Raw genomic sequence first — 13500 nt, 5'->3', positions numbered from 1 at the left:
AGGGGAAAGACTGGGCGAGTAGTAGGGGAGGAGCGGGGGATGGAATGGAAGAAACGGTGAAAACAGTATGGATAGGAATGGAGGGAAAAAAGAGTACAGATGCAGTGTAAAATGGAGACGAAGGATGGGTGGGTACTCTCATGGGAGGGAAGGGTAGAATGGAGTGGGAGGGAAGGGCAGGATGGAGAAAGGAGTGGATGGGTATGGAATGGTAAAGGGTGGAATTGGATGGGGGTTTTGAATGGTATTTACTGCAAAAGGATGGGACGGTAGGATAGGGAGTGCAACAGGATGGGATTGATGGGTAGAGCCGTATGGGAGAGGACAGGAGAGGGCTGCATGGAAGGCAAGGGAGGAAGCGGAATAAGCTGAAGGCGAGAGGCGTGTAGGATAGAGACTGTAACAGGAAGGAAGGGAAGGATAGGAAGTGAAATGAGAGTGGATGGGTATGTAAGGGGTCGGTTGGGAAAGAAATGGGAAAAGATGGAGAGGCAGAAATAGCATGAGAGAGGGGGGAAGGGTAGGAAGTGGAGGAAAGGCTGAAAATGGAATAAGAGGGACGGGGAGAGTGTTAAATGGAATGGGAGAGAAGTCAATAGAAGTAGGAAAGCGACGGTGAGGGAAAGGGAGTGAATGGAGATACGGAGGAGAATGTGAGGGTAAGGTAAAGAAGAGTAGGGAGTGAAATGACAAGGGAGGCAGTGTTGTTAAAAAAAAAAAAAAAGAGAGAGAGAGAGAGAGAGAGAAAGAGGGATGTTGAGCTGGTTAGGGTAGATAGGATTACGACCTATTTCACAAAAGCCGTAGACCCTTAGCTAAGTTCCCACGTAAACCAACCCACCAGAAGAAACACATTCAGAACATATAACATCATCTTATCTGCAAACAGGTCTATGTATACATTACCTTAATACCTTCACTACAATGATGTTATGTTTACTCTCTTCCTGCTATACTTTATCTTACAAGTGGACATGACGCATACATTACATAATCTGCCCGCACCTCGAGGACATCATTCTATTCCAGCTCTATTTGACTCTCCTTAGAGGATATTTTTCAACCTGCTGGGGTTGGTTAGCTTTCCTTAATCCCCTTCACTATGACGCCTTCCTTAAAGCTGAATAAAACTAAATGGAAGCAGAAAGACCTTCAAAATACGTTATGGAAATGATGGGGTTACTACTGAACCCATCCCCACAGCATGGTTCCCACAATTACCTGTACCGGTACCGCTTATATCAATGGGATCGGTAAGAGCCAATTATTAGAAAAGTGAGATACACTTGTTGTTGTGCAGGACCATCAACGGCAGGAATGCAATCGCCCCTGCAGGACCATCCCGTACAGTAAACCGATGTTCCCCTGCGGCAGACACCACCTCGCTGTGGCAAGGTGCAGGGATTAATAGAGGAGCTATGGTTCCTGGATGGACGCTGCATTTGCATCTCTCCGCCCAGTCAACTGAGGCAAAATAGTAGACTCCACAACATCCTGCTGTATGGTTACCGGTACATGGTTACCAGCCAGTGCAGTAACTGGTATTCTGAGTTACAGGAAACCGTTTAGTTTGTCACTCTGTGTAAAGCCACCTAAAGTGGAATGAGTAACAAAGATGAAGGCTGGAAGAAAATTGGAAGAAAAGAGGGTAGACAAAGAAAAGGAACAGGCTAACAGACGTGAAGAAAGAAGCAGGCAGCCCTACTTAAAGTAAGATGATGTGCGCTAGACAGACAGTACAGATATCACGAGAGTATTATACCTAACGAAAATGAACCACACCTCCACTCACACATTACTCAAGCCTTAAAATTCTCGAAAGCAATACTAATAAATCAATGTGGCCCTTTGGTATATCGAAACCACTAATCCTTTTCCCCTATCATGAAGCCTGTTACCACCTTAGCTATCACCTTCTTTAAACCTTTAACCCCTTCACGAGGTCCTCCCTAAAATAAATAAATAAATAATCCTCTGGTCGCGGTAATACACCCCCCCCAAAAAAAATAATAATAATAACAATAATACTAATAATAATGTGAAGACGCTTTCACCGACTTCATTACGTTCACTGAAAAGGGTCTGAATGATGGGGAAACTCAGAGAAAACACAACAACAGGATGTGGGTATAATTTGGCCATTTGAATATTCACGCCAGTGGGTGACAAGACACGCTTGGGTATTCTGACCACGTATTAGCCAGGTCTTCCTCAGCCGTCTTTCCTCTTGCCTACGACCGTCAGTCTTATTTTTAGACACAATGAAAGGAGACTGATTCGGATTTTGCATAACCTAAGCCCTCTCTCTCTCTCTCTCTGTATGTGTGTGTGTGTGTGTGTGTGTGTGTGTGTGTGTGTGTGTGTGTGTGTGTGTGTGTGTGTGTGTGTGTGTGTGTGCAGAGGGCTTTATTCACCAAGACACAACTGCTAATGAAAACTTTAGGCAGTACCACACTGATGGAGATCCAGATGGTTTGTTTCCGGGGCAGGTGAGTGGAGGCGTGAAGGTGTTTAAAGCGCGGCAGGTGCGAATGCAAGGCGACACCAACACGATAACACCTGAGAGATAACACACGCACCAGGTGAGGCGGTGAGGCGGCCATAGGTAGGCTGGCAGGAAGGTAGGTAGTGAGCCCAAGGTCGGAGGGAAGGGCATGGGGGGTTTTTGCTATTATCAGACGATTTAATTCAGCAACAGGACACCTTTTCAATAAGCGCTTTACTACGACGACGCTGTTTGAATCACGCTACCTCTGGCGATTTCATTTAACCTACAGTAGAAAAAACCTAATATACTGAAGAGATTAATGACAGGTACCTATATCTAACATTTGCACGTCTGAGTTCGCCTTTGCTCTCAATAATAATAATAATAATAATAATAATAATAATAAAACGGTAATAATAGAAATAATAATAACAATAATAATAAAGGTAATAATAACAGAAATAATAACAATGATAATAAAGGTAATAATAATAATAATAAAACTTAACAGCGACGTGAATAAAAATGTCACTGGACTAAAGGGGTTAAGCGGTATGGAGGCGTCAAGGTGTTTAAAGAAGGCGCCACCCTCACGATAACACCTGATGGATAACACACGCCGACAGGTGAGGCGGTGTAGCGGGCACGGGTGGGTAGGTAGGTAGGCAGGTAGATAGTGAGCCGAAAGTGGGGTTGGCACTAAAGGCATACATTACCTACACACCTCCATAAAATACTCAAGATTATAAGAAAGAAAATTATAAGGCTACTCTTCATCTATTCCATTTCTTTCCTACAAGTGGGCATGTTACACAATCATCAAACTTAATTAAAAACACTAGGATCATGTGTGGCTGCTAATAAAAAAAAAAAAACACACACACACACAAACACTAACCACCCGCTTCACGATCCTTTTTTTTTCCCCCATTTTTTTCGTGATCATGTGACTAGAGAGCAAACAGGATCTCAGCTGGATTTTTCCCACTAATCCCGTAAAAGCTCCGACAGGTGTGGCCTAATCATTACCTGTACTCCATTTTCCCAGGTGACATCTTTACCTGCTATGCTGAACAAAATCATCAGGTGAAAGTAAAAATTAAATAAAAAAATATGTTATCATACAGGAGAAGTTAAGAGAGGTGTGGCGTGATTAAGACTTCAGTTCTCGCTCGCACCCCACCCTTCTGAATGATTCCTGCCTTACCTCCTCTTGTGGCCAGGCAGGGGTGAGGCAGGTGAAGGTAATAGCGGTGCTGCGATATAGAGGCGGTGCAGCACAGTAGCGGTTAAGATGATAATGGGTAGGTTAGGTAGGCCAAGCGACCCCAACCAGCAAACCGTCACCACATGGCCGCCATTACACTGCACTAATCACCACACCACCGACTTAAACCACCACTTTATCACCACACAACACCCTCACACCAGCATCGTGCTCCTCTGTCACCCACACGACACATCACTGCCACCGCCAACCAGGTATTCCCAACTCAGGACCGACGGACATCACACACCGACCACTCTAAATCCCCGACTGAAGCGATGGCTGGTGCCCGGCCTGCAGGGGTAGCTTCGTCACGGCTCAAACCCCACCCCCATCCCTAACCCCACTTGCCTAGTGCCAACACCGAGGCATTTCCTTTGGTCTCCAGTGTCTTGTGTCGTCAAGACGCATGACACCTGGCCAAGAAAGAGGCTAAATAAATGAAACACCAGAAAAACACAGGAAAGGTGGAAGATGCTGGGAAGGAGAGAGCGAGGCGTGGCAAGACTACCCCCCGCGTGACAGAAGTACCCCGGACAGGTTTCATAATGGCAGCCACAGGATGAAGCGACTGAGATGCAATCGAGGCCCCTGATACTCCAGACCGTGTGAGGGCCGCGTCCAAACTCCCGTCACCAACCAAACACTCCGCCAAACACACACACGTCATCAAACACGCCAGGCAAATGGTACACTGGCGTCTGGGAGTCAATAAATGTCACGGCTTCATACTCCGCCTGGTGGGGATGTCGTAATTTAAATAACTCCGAGATGAAAAGATATATAATCCTATTCCTGACGTATCTGGGCACCACGAAAGAAGCCGAGAGGATAATGTACATCTGTACTTTTTGTCCTGAGGGAAAATAAATGTCTCAATCAAAATAATTCGGTGCAGATGTTAACATATTTGTGCGGCATCTTAGCATCCGGAAAGAGGTGGAGTGTATGATAAACACTAAAACAACTACACTCTTCATGGCCACGCTACGTCTGCAGATCTGAGCATCGAAAAAGGAAAGTTGAAAAAATATATATATATAAACCCCGACAGGAAGTGAATCTAATCGTGTTTTTTTTTTTTTTTCTTCAGAGTACAATATTTGAATATGTGTGGACGATTCTTGTGGCCTACTTCACTGCGAACTCTGGTGATATTTCTTCTACACCTGTGCTTTCACTTTCCTCTTTCTGGATACCGCCTACCCAATTTTTGAAGTGGGAAAGACGATGATGATGATGGTGATGGTGATGGTGACGGTGATGATGATGATGATCTATTGTCACGGGCCAGAGATAGCAAGAAACGGCAATAAAAAGCTGCATAATTATTGGAGGGAGTTAACTGAGCTCAGAGTAAACAAACGCAAATAAAAAAGATATATAAATAAACACAAATCGTACCCTAACACTATCTCAACCAAAACAGTAGGGCACACACACACACACACACACACACACACACACACACACACACACACACACACACACACACACACACACAGCCTCTAGGATAGTAACACAAATACTAAATGAGTGCGTGTATGGATGACACCCCATTAATCTGCAGGGTGAGAGGTGAATGGGCGCGTGAAGGCGGAAATGGGGTGCGTGGGCGTGAGTGCGTGCATGCGTGTGTGCGTGCGGATGAATGAGTGCCTCAAGTGTGAAGGGGGGGAGGGAAGGGACGGAGGAATGGAAGGGGTGAGGGGAGAAGGGCGGGATGGCAGAGTTCGGTGGGGAGAAGGAGGGATGATCAAGAAAAGTGGGGTAGGGGTGAGGTAGGGAGGGGGAGGGGGAGACTCAGATGTAGGTAGGGCAGAGCTGGAAGTATACAGCAGGTGGGAGTAGGGAGGGGGGAAAATGGGAAGAGGAAAGGATGCTCTGTGTGTGTGTGTGTGTGTGTGTGTGTGTGTGTGTGTGTGTGTGTGTGTGTGTGTGTGTGTGTGTGTGTGTGTGTGTGTGTGTGTGTGTGTGTGTGTGTGTGTGTGTGTGTGTGTGTGTGTGTGTGTGTGTGTGTGTGTGTGTGTGTGTGTGTGTGTGTGTGTGTGTGTGTAATGACGAACAGTGTGGGATAAAGATGGAGTGTGAAGGAAAATGCAGGTATTAATGAGGAAGGTAGAGTGGAATGTGACGATGTGGATGAGAAATGAGTATGACGAAGGTGGAGAGAAGGGACTGGTGGTGGAATGTGGTGTAAAGAGAGAGGAAATCAGCACCAGGTGGAGATTGAAGTGTGGGATGAGATGCCGGGACAGGTGGAGAGTGAAGTGTGGAATAATAATAATAATAATAATAATAATAATAATAATAATAATAATAATAATAATAGGTATACTTCTTGCGGACGGAGTTAGAAGTAGGGGCGGGATGAATGAGGATATAAATGAAATACGAGTAAAAAGTAGATGATGTGGAAATGAATAAGGAGTATGGGTGGATGAAAAGTGCCACCCCCCCCTCACTTCCACTCCCCATCTCCACCTACCCACTGCTCCCCCCCCCAACCTCCCTATAGTACTGGCATTGCCCCACAACCTCCACTATCATTCTACACGCACCTGGCTTCTACCTGAGGTCTGTGTTGTGTTTGTGAGTAAACGTGCCGTAACACTAGTCTGGCCTACGCTACAGCCGCTGCCTACTCCTCTTCCTGCTACTACTACTACTACTACTACTACTACTGATGATGATGATGTTGCTGCTACTAGATAAAAGAGAAGCAGGCTACGGTAGCATGTGGTATATGTCGAGTGTGGTAGTGTGATGTGGCAGTGTATAAAATGTGGCAGTGTGATGTGCTGTAGCGTGAACTGTGGCGGTCTAAGGTGTGCTGGTGGATTCGACTGCACGCTGCTAACTCACAGCATTACGATTTTTTCCCATATAAAAATTCCTCCTTTGGATTCTACCGATATCTGAACTGATGGAAGACAATTCGGATGCTGTTATTCATCTGTTACTACGACATTTATCACAGGAACTGAAATATTACCACTCGACTTACACACTTTCGATGTCAATAATCTGCACCAGCTTCAATTTCAGCATGAAAACGTGAAATCAAAACCGAAATATCAAGAATTATTTGGTCTTGTCTATTTCTTGTTTAAAAAAAAATCTGGGATGAAAAAAGGTGCAGTATAATCACCTCCACTACCACAATCACTACCACAATATCCACCAAATCCATCTTCCACTACACTAAAACCACGATCACTACATCACCACTACCACTACCACAATCACAACCACTACAATTACCACTATCATCACCACTCCACCCACCACCAAGCCTCAGCCATCACCACTCCATCATCAGTCATCATCAACATCACAAAAACCTCACACCATAACCAATCACCATTCCTTTCTCTACCACCAAACCCACCACTACCACACCACACAGCTACCATCCCAAAATACCACCCCTCCCAGTCTATCCGGGAGTGACGTTGGGCTGGGTAAGTACATAATGCACGCCCACGCCCACGCCCACACCCTCACGCCCTTATCCAGGTCAAGTAGGGGCTATATACGTACGGCTTGGCGCGGTCCGGGTGGGTGGGTGGGTGGAGAGGGGGTGTATGGCGTGAGGGTGGGTAAGGATGGGTATGGGTGTAGCTGCCTACCTATCTATTTATCTATTTAATTATATGTGTATGTACGAGTATGTGCATCTATCTATCTATCAATTTATCTATCTGTCTATCTACGTGTCTAAATTTATGTGTATCTATCGGTCTATCTCTCTATCTATTTATGGGATGAGTGGGTGAAAGTGAAGGAGGATGCAAGCAGAGGCTGGTGGGTGAAGGCGGGTAGGGGTGCATAGATTGTAGGTGGGTGAGTGAGGGCTAGTGGGTGGGGGGAGAAGGGGTGCATGGGGGGTGTATAAAAGTAAAGTGATAGCTAATGGAGGGGTGGACGGGCGAAGGTGTAGCTGTGATGTTAAGATGAAAGTGAAGGAAAGTGAGAGCGAGCAGCGGTTAAAAATGATGAGAGTATAGACATTGGCAAGAGTGGGTGAGAAGCGAGGGTGGGTGAATGTGAGGGTTGCTGGGTGGGGTGAAGGAGGGTGTACGGAATTATGGGGCAGGGGGCGAGAGGTGACCGGAGTGTGTGACTGAAGTTATATGGTGTGAGAACTGGTGAAGGTGAAAGTTGGTGACCTGGTTTGATGATGGTGTGAGAGGGACTCAAAGTGACAATGGATGAAAGTAAAGGTAAGTGAAAGTGACTCTGGATGAACGTGAAGGTGTGTGAAGAAGAAACTGGATTAAAGTGAGGGTGGGTGAGCGTTAAGGCTGTGAAAGTGAGGGAGGATACGAGGAAATGGACGGGTGAAAATAAGGGTGAAAATTACGGTGGGTGAAAATGAAAGTATGTGAAACTGGAGGTGACAACATGGACATCGGGAGGAATGAGTGGGGAAGGGTGGATGGGAAGAGTAGAACAGAGTAGAATGTTAAAGGTAGGGAGAGATTAAGAGGTTAAAGTATGGTTAAGCAGGTTGAAACAGAAGGGCACGGTAGAATAAGGTAGAAAGGCAGGGTCGAATAGGATAGGGTGAATGGGTTGGGTAGGGCACGGCAAGACTGGAACACAATAGGCTAGGACATGTGGAAAGGGTTGGGAACAAAATGTTGTATACTGCACATAGGCTGGGATAGGCCAAGGAAGACTGGTTAGGTAGGGTTGGCATAAGCAGGGTGGTCGGGTAGGGTTGAGTGTGATAGCTCGAAGGAGTTGAGCATCACAGGGCAGATTCGGTGGGAGAGAGCAGAAATTAATAAAACAAAAAAATAGGTAGAAGGGGAAGATCGGGAACACGGAGAAGGGTAGGAAGAAAGGCAGAAAAGAGTTGGAAGAAAGGCAGAAGAGGGTAGGAAGAAGGGCATGACAAGGTATGGTTCGCAGAAAAGGATGCAGGTGGATTGGCCAAACAGTATCCAGCAGGCTATACAGGAAAGGCGAGATGAAGAGCAGTTGCGGACATAACTTTCAATACACCTCATCACGATAAACAACGAGACAGTGAGCAATGACTTTCGAAACCCAGTATGACGAACTCTGCAATCCTAAATCACTTCTCAGAATACTGTGTAAGGGTTTCATAAATGTTGATGTTAAAAATGGATGAATTTTACTGTCCGGCAACCGTAAAAAAAGGGGGGGGGGGCAAAACATTACAGTATTGAACAAGATACGATTAGGGATAATTCGGGTACCGGAAGAGAAGAAAGAATAAATTAAGGTAGGATAAAAGAGCATAGGTGTAGAAATGACCAAGCTGTGAGTACGTAATGAAGGGCAGAACAAGGTAGGGCATCAAGGGGTACGGGAGTAGGGAAGGAAAAGACTCATTACGCAAGACATGATTTAACAGAGAAGAACATGACTGAATTTTAAGACTGTATGGAAAAATTCACGGTCAAAAGAGTACATAGGCAGAGTAATCCAAGACAAAATACGAAGAGAATAATTAGGGTAGGTGGTAGGATAGATGTTGGATTGGATGAGCGGGGTTTAAAGTCGGTAAAGTAAGACGTTATAGTAGAGAAAAATGTTAAATTAATCTCAATAAAATGCACCAAGAAGGTACGAACAAGGTAGGTGGGTAGATGTTTGGGCAGATGGGCAGAGTAAATAATGTTCACTAAAGAAGATGTGTGTACAATATTAGGGTAGATGGGAAGGTTGTATATGACAGCTAAAGTACACAGAGAAGGAAAGAACAAGGTAGGTGGTAGGGTAGATGTTTGGGTAGACGGGCACGGTATATAAGGCTGGTAAAGTACACAAGGAAGGTAAGCTTAGGGTAGACGGTAGGGTAGATGTTTGGGTAGATGGGAGGGGTGTACTCGTCTATGGCACGGAAAAGTAGATTAGTGTAAGCCAACGCCAGGCTCAGACACAAACATCCTCTCAAGTCCACACCTTCTACGGCGCCTTGTTCAGGAAGACCCCACCCTCCCCTCTAATTCTCTCTTCTGTTTCTGGGGACATTTTTACCCATGTTACTCCCTCCCCTCCCCCTCCTTTTTATTTTTCCTTTTTTCCGATAAGGGGAAGACGAGTCCAGCGGTGGCGTGCGGAATTACATTTCAAGACGACACTAGATCAATCCCATTCTTAAGACAGGCAACAGACTGAGGAACCGAATTACTTAAAAACCACCTTCAAGGATCTTCCACAAGACTTACTGACACATCATATAACCCCCCTTCCCCACCCAAGACCACCAAACCTGCCCTGAATGAAAAAATCCCTACCATGTATTCAATATGGACGGTGGTCATTAATGATCAGGTGGTGACATGGTGTGTGGACATTAATAATCAAGTGGTGTTATAAAGGTGTGTGGAACCATCGGAACGGAATGTGTAGCCTATGCATTGAGTCTTCAGCCTTAAAAAAAAATGAAAGACTCGTAATTTAAAAGATATTCTAACTGTGACTCACGTGACAGACTGGCTATACCGAGAACACATGAAGTACAGTACAAGTTTATCAGAAAAGATTGATATTAGGATGCAGGAGTTGTGACAGTGTGAGATGTTACTGAGATCGAGGTGTGTGTGTGTGTGTGTGTGTGTGTGTGTGTGTGTGTGTGTGTGTGTGTGTGTGTGTGTGTGTGTGTGTGTGTGTGTGTGTGTGTGTGTGTGTGTGTGTGTGTGTGTGTGTGTGTGTGTGTGTGTGTGTGTGTGTGTGTGTGTGTGTGTGTGTGTGTGTGTGTGTGTGTGTGTGTAATGAGGGGTGGGGGAAGAGGGGTAGTTATGGAGAGGTACAGTGAATATAGTAAAAAGGGAAGAGGAGAGGGTGGAAAAAGTGGAAACGATATTAAATGAGATGGAGAGGTGGTAATGCCAGTGTCGGAAGTGCAGGGACTGATTTAAAAAGTGGAAGGGGTGGAAAAGGGGTGAAAAAGTTTTACTGAAAAGTGGAGAGGGTAAGCAGTGAGGTAGGGGAGGTATCTAAATAATGGAATGGATGGCAAAAAGAGGTGGAAGGGGAGGTGGAAATGATGAAAGGGGAAGTGGAAGAGAGGTAGGAATAGTGGAAGAGATGGAGGGGGTGGTGGAAAAGGTGGAAGGGAGGTGGAAGATATGGAAGGGAGGTGGAAAAGGATAAGAGGAGGTGGAAACAGTGGAAGGGGTGGTGAACGAGAGGAAGCGGAAGGAGAGAAGGTGGAAGAGATGGAATACGTGGTGGATGAGGAGGAGAAAGGGGAAGCAAGACGAGTGGGAAGGGAAGTGGAAGGGAGTGTCAGAAGCGACAACAGTACAGTGGTGTCTGGAGGTTATCAGTGTGGGGGTCCTTTGCCAATTTCTCTCTCTCTCTCTCTCTCTCTCTCTCTCTCTCTCTCTCTCTCTAAAACACACACACACACACACACACACACACACACACACACACCTGGCTCACTCTCACTTTCACACAACCCCAAGTACTATAAACCACCAGACACGGCCGCCATTTTGTCTCCAGTTCAATCCCGCCCTTCAGAATGGCACCAAAACACTTCAACCAGCAGTAGGTCGAATTAAAATGGCTTGATCACGACAGCCTAAATTAAACACAGCGATATTTTACAAGGGTTAATAGCAATCCCTCGTCGTGAAAGGGTTTAGTTTACCTTTCTATGTTAACTAATGTATTTCTGCATGTTAAGTAATATTTATTTTAACTCTGCCATTTATATACTACACCGTGACCGATATATTTCGTGCTTCACCGAATTCTAACTCGTACAAGAATGAAGACTATGGATTTATATCAACTGATGGAGGTTCATTAAGACAAAGAATCAATTTTTTCCCAAGTCAAACTCTTCCCCTTGACTACGACACACAACAATCGAGTTCACATTCAGGTCCCCAAGTGTGCTGTTGGGTGGAGAGAGAGAGAGAGAGAGAGAGACTAAAAGTGTGAATGTGTCAGTATGGGCGGTCCCTGACACACTTCAACACACACACACATACACACACACACACACATATACACATGGGGGGGTTTGACGTCCACACTATCGGGTTTCTTTACACAATCATTTTTCCCAGGGTGGTGAGTGCCATGACCTGGATACGTAATTGCTCACCCTCTGAAAAAAAAAAAAAAAAATAGTCTTGTTTTATCTGCCACCCCCCATCTTAAAGTTCCTTAGCCTACTATTAATGTTAAGTATACAAACAATCGCTCATCTAGTTAGCGTTCATCAAATTAGGATTCACAGTTAAGTTGGATAATTAGTGTACTGAGATCATTAACCAATTAGGATTAACATTTCTGGTCGTTAGAAGCCATAATTGGTGTCTGTCCTTCCAAAAACATTAATATCTGTCTTTAATATTTCAGTGTTCCTTAGTTCTTCGACATTTAATCTATTTTTATATTTTTTTCGTTTACGCAAGACAATTTCCTCCACCTCAAGAGTGATCTAGTGACACTCAAAAGCATTCAGAATATGACTACCATATACTTAGCCTTTTTAGTACCCTTAAACGCTTGGGTATTTTAATCTGGAGACGATTTTATTAATTTTACAGGCGAACAGTTTCATGACAACGGTTTTGATCTTGACTACATTTTATTTTACATCAATATACCAAAACTCACAATCATCATCATTCCAGCCCTATTCCCACTCGATCCTGTTATGGTTCTCCTGATACTACCGCCTTCTTCACTTGCTTAATCATATCCATACATTGATCAAAAGCCTAACAAAACCCCTGACACAGTGAAAATGCTACTAAATCCCTGTGTGGTACAAGAATCCAAAATCATCATCATCATCAACATCATCATTTCAATATGGTTTAGTCCAATAATATCCCTCAAATCCATTACAATAATACTCCAAGCCTCCTATGGCTCCAGTGTCACGTAATATCTCCAGTTCTACCAATAAATACGAAGACACGGTATAGGGAAATGTGGAGGTTGAGAGGGATTATTTTAGGAACGTTAATTGCTTTTGGGCTGTCAAAATACTCTAAAAGCTGGGGTGAAATCCGTACATTCCTGAGGCACTACTAATGAGAGAGAGAGAGAGAGAGAGAGAGAGTCAACACCCTTCCGAGCGAGTGTGAGTTTAAAATTAGCTCTAACTTTACGACACGAATATGATGGAGAGTTTCAGTCACCCCCGTAAATCATGTCATCCCGATCAATATATATCCCGTTTTTTACGTAACCACTTCCGCCCGAGGACGTACATTTACTAAAATAAAGGAGTGGGTCTCTCTCTCTCTCTCTCTCTCTCCCTCTCTCTCTCTCTCTCTCTCTCTCTATGAAATGGAAGCCACCGGAGAACCGTGACATTTAGGGAGCCAAAGGGGGGGACTAAATAAAAGATGGGGCTCCCGTGGTTGAGAGGGTGGGGTGGGGATGGGAGTGAGTAAGGGAGTGGGGGTGGGGTGGGGTGGGAGTGGCGGTAAGTGGGTGGTGGTGGGGTGTGGTGTGCGATTGGATAGGGACGGGGGGTAAGAGTGTGGGTGTGGGCAGGATGGGGTGTAAGGGTGTGGGTGTGGGGGTGGGTGTAGGTGTGAAATGTGAGGTGTGGGCGTGTGAGAGGGGCAGAGGCGCTGAATATGGAAGTGTAGGGATATGCGAGTAGGGGTGTGTATGCTGTGTGTAGGTGTGGGCTTGTGCGGGGACTGGGGTACGTGTACGTGAGGTGTGTGTGTGTGTGTGTGTGTGTGTGTGTGTGTGTGTGTGTGTGTGTGTGTGTGTGTGTGTG

This window comes from Coenobita brevimanus, chromosome 6, assembly GCF_032717465.1.
Source record: "Coenobita brevimanus isolate Jiangsu-jjx chromosome 6, ASM3271746v2, whole genome shotgun sequence".
NCBI lineage: Eukaryota > Metazoa > Arthropoda > Malacostraca > Decapoda > Coenobitidae > Coenobita > Coenobita brevimanus.
Note: the sequence above shows the minus strand (reverse complement) of the source record.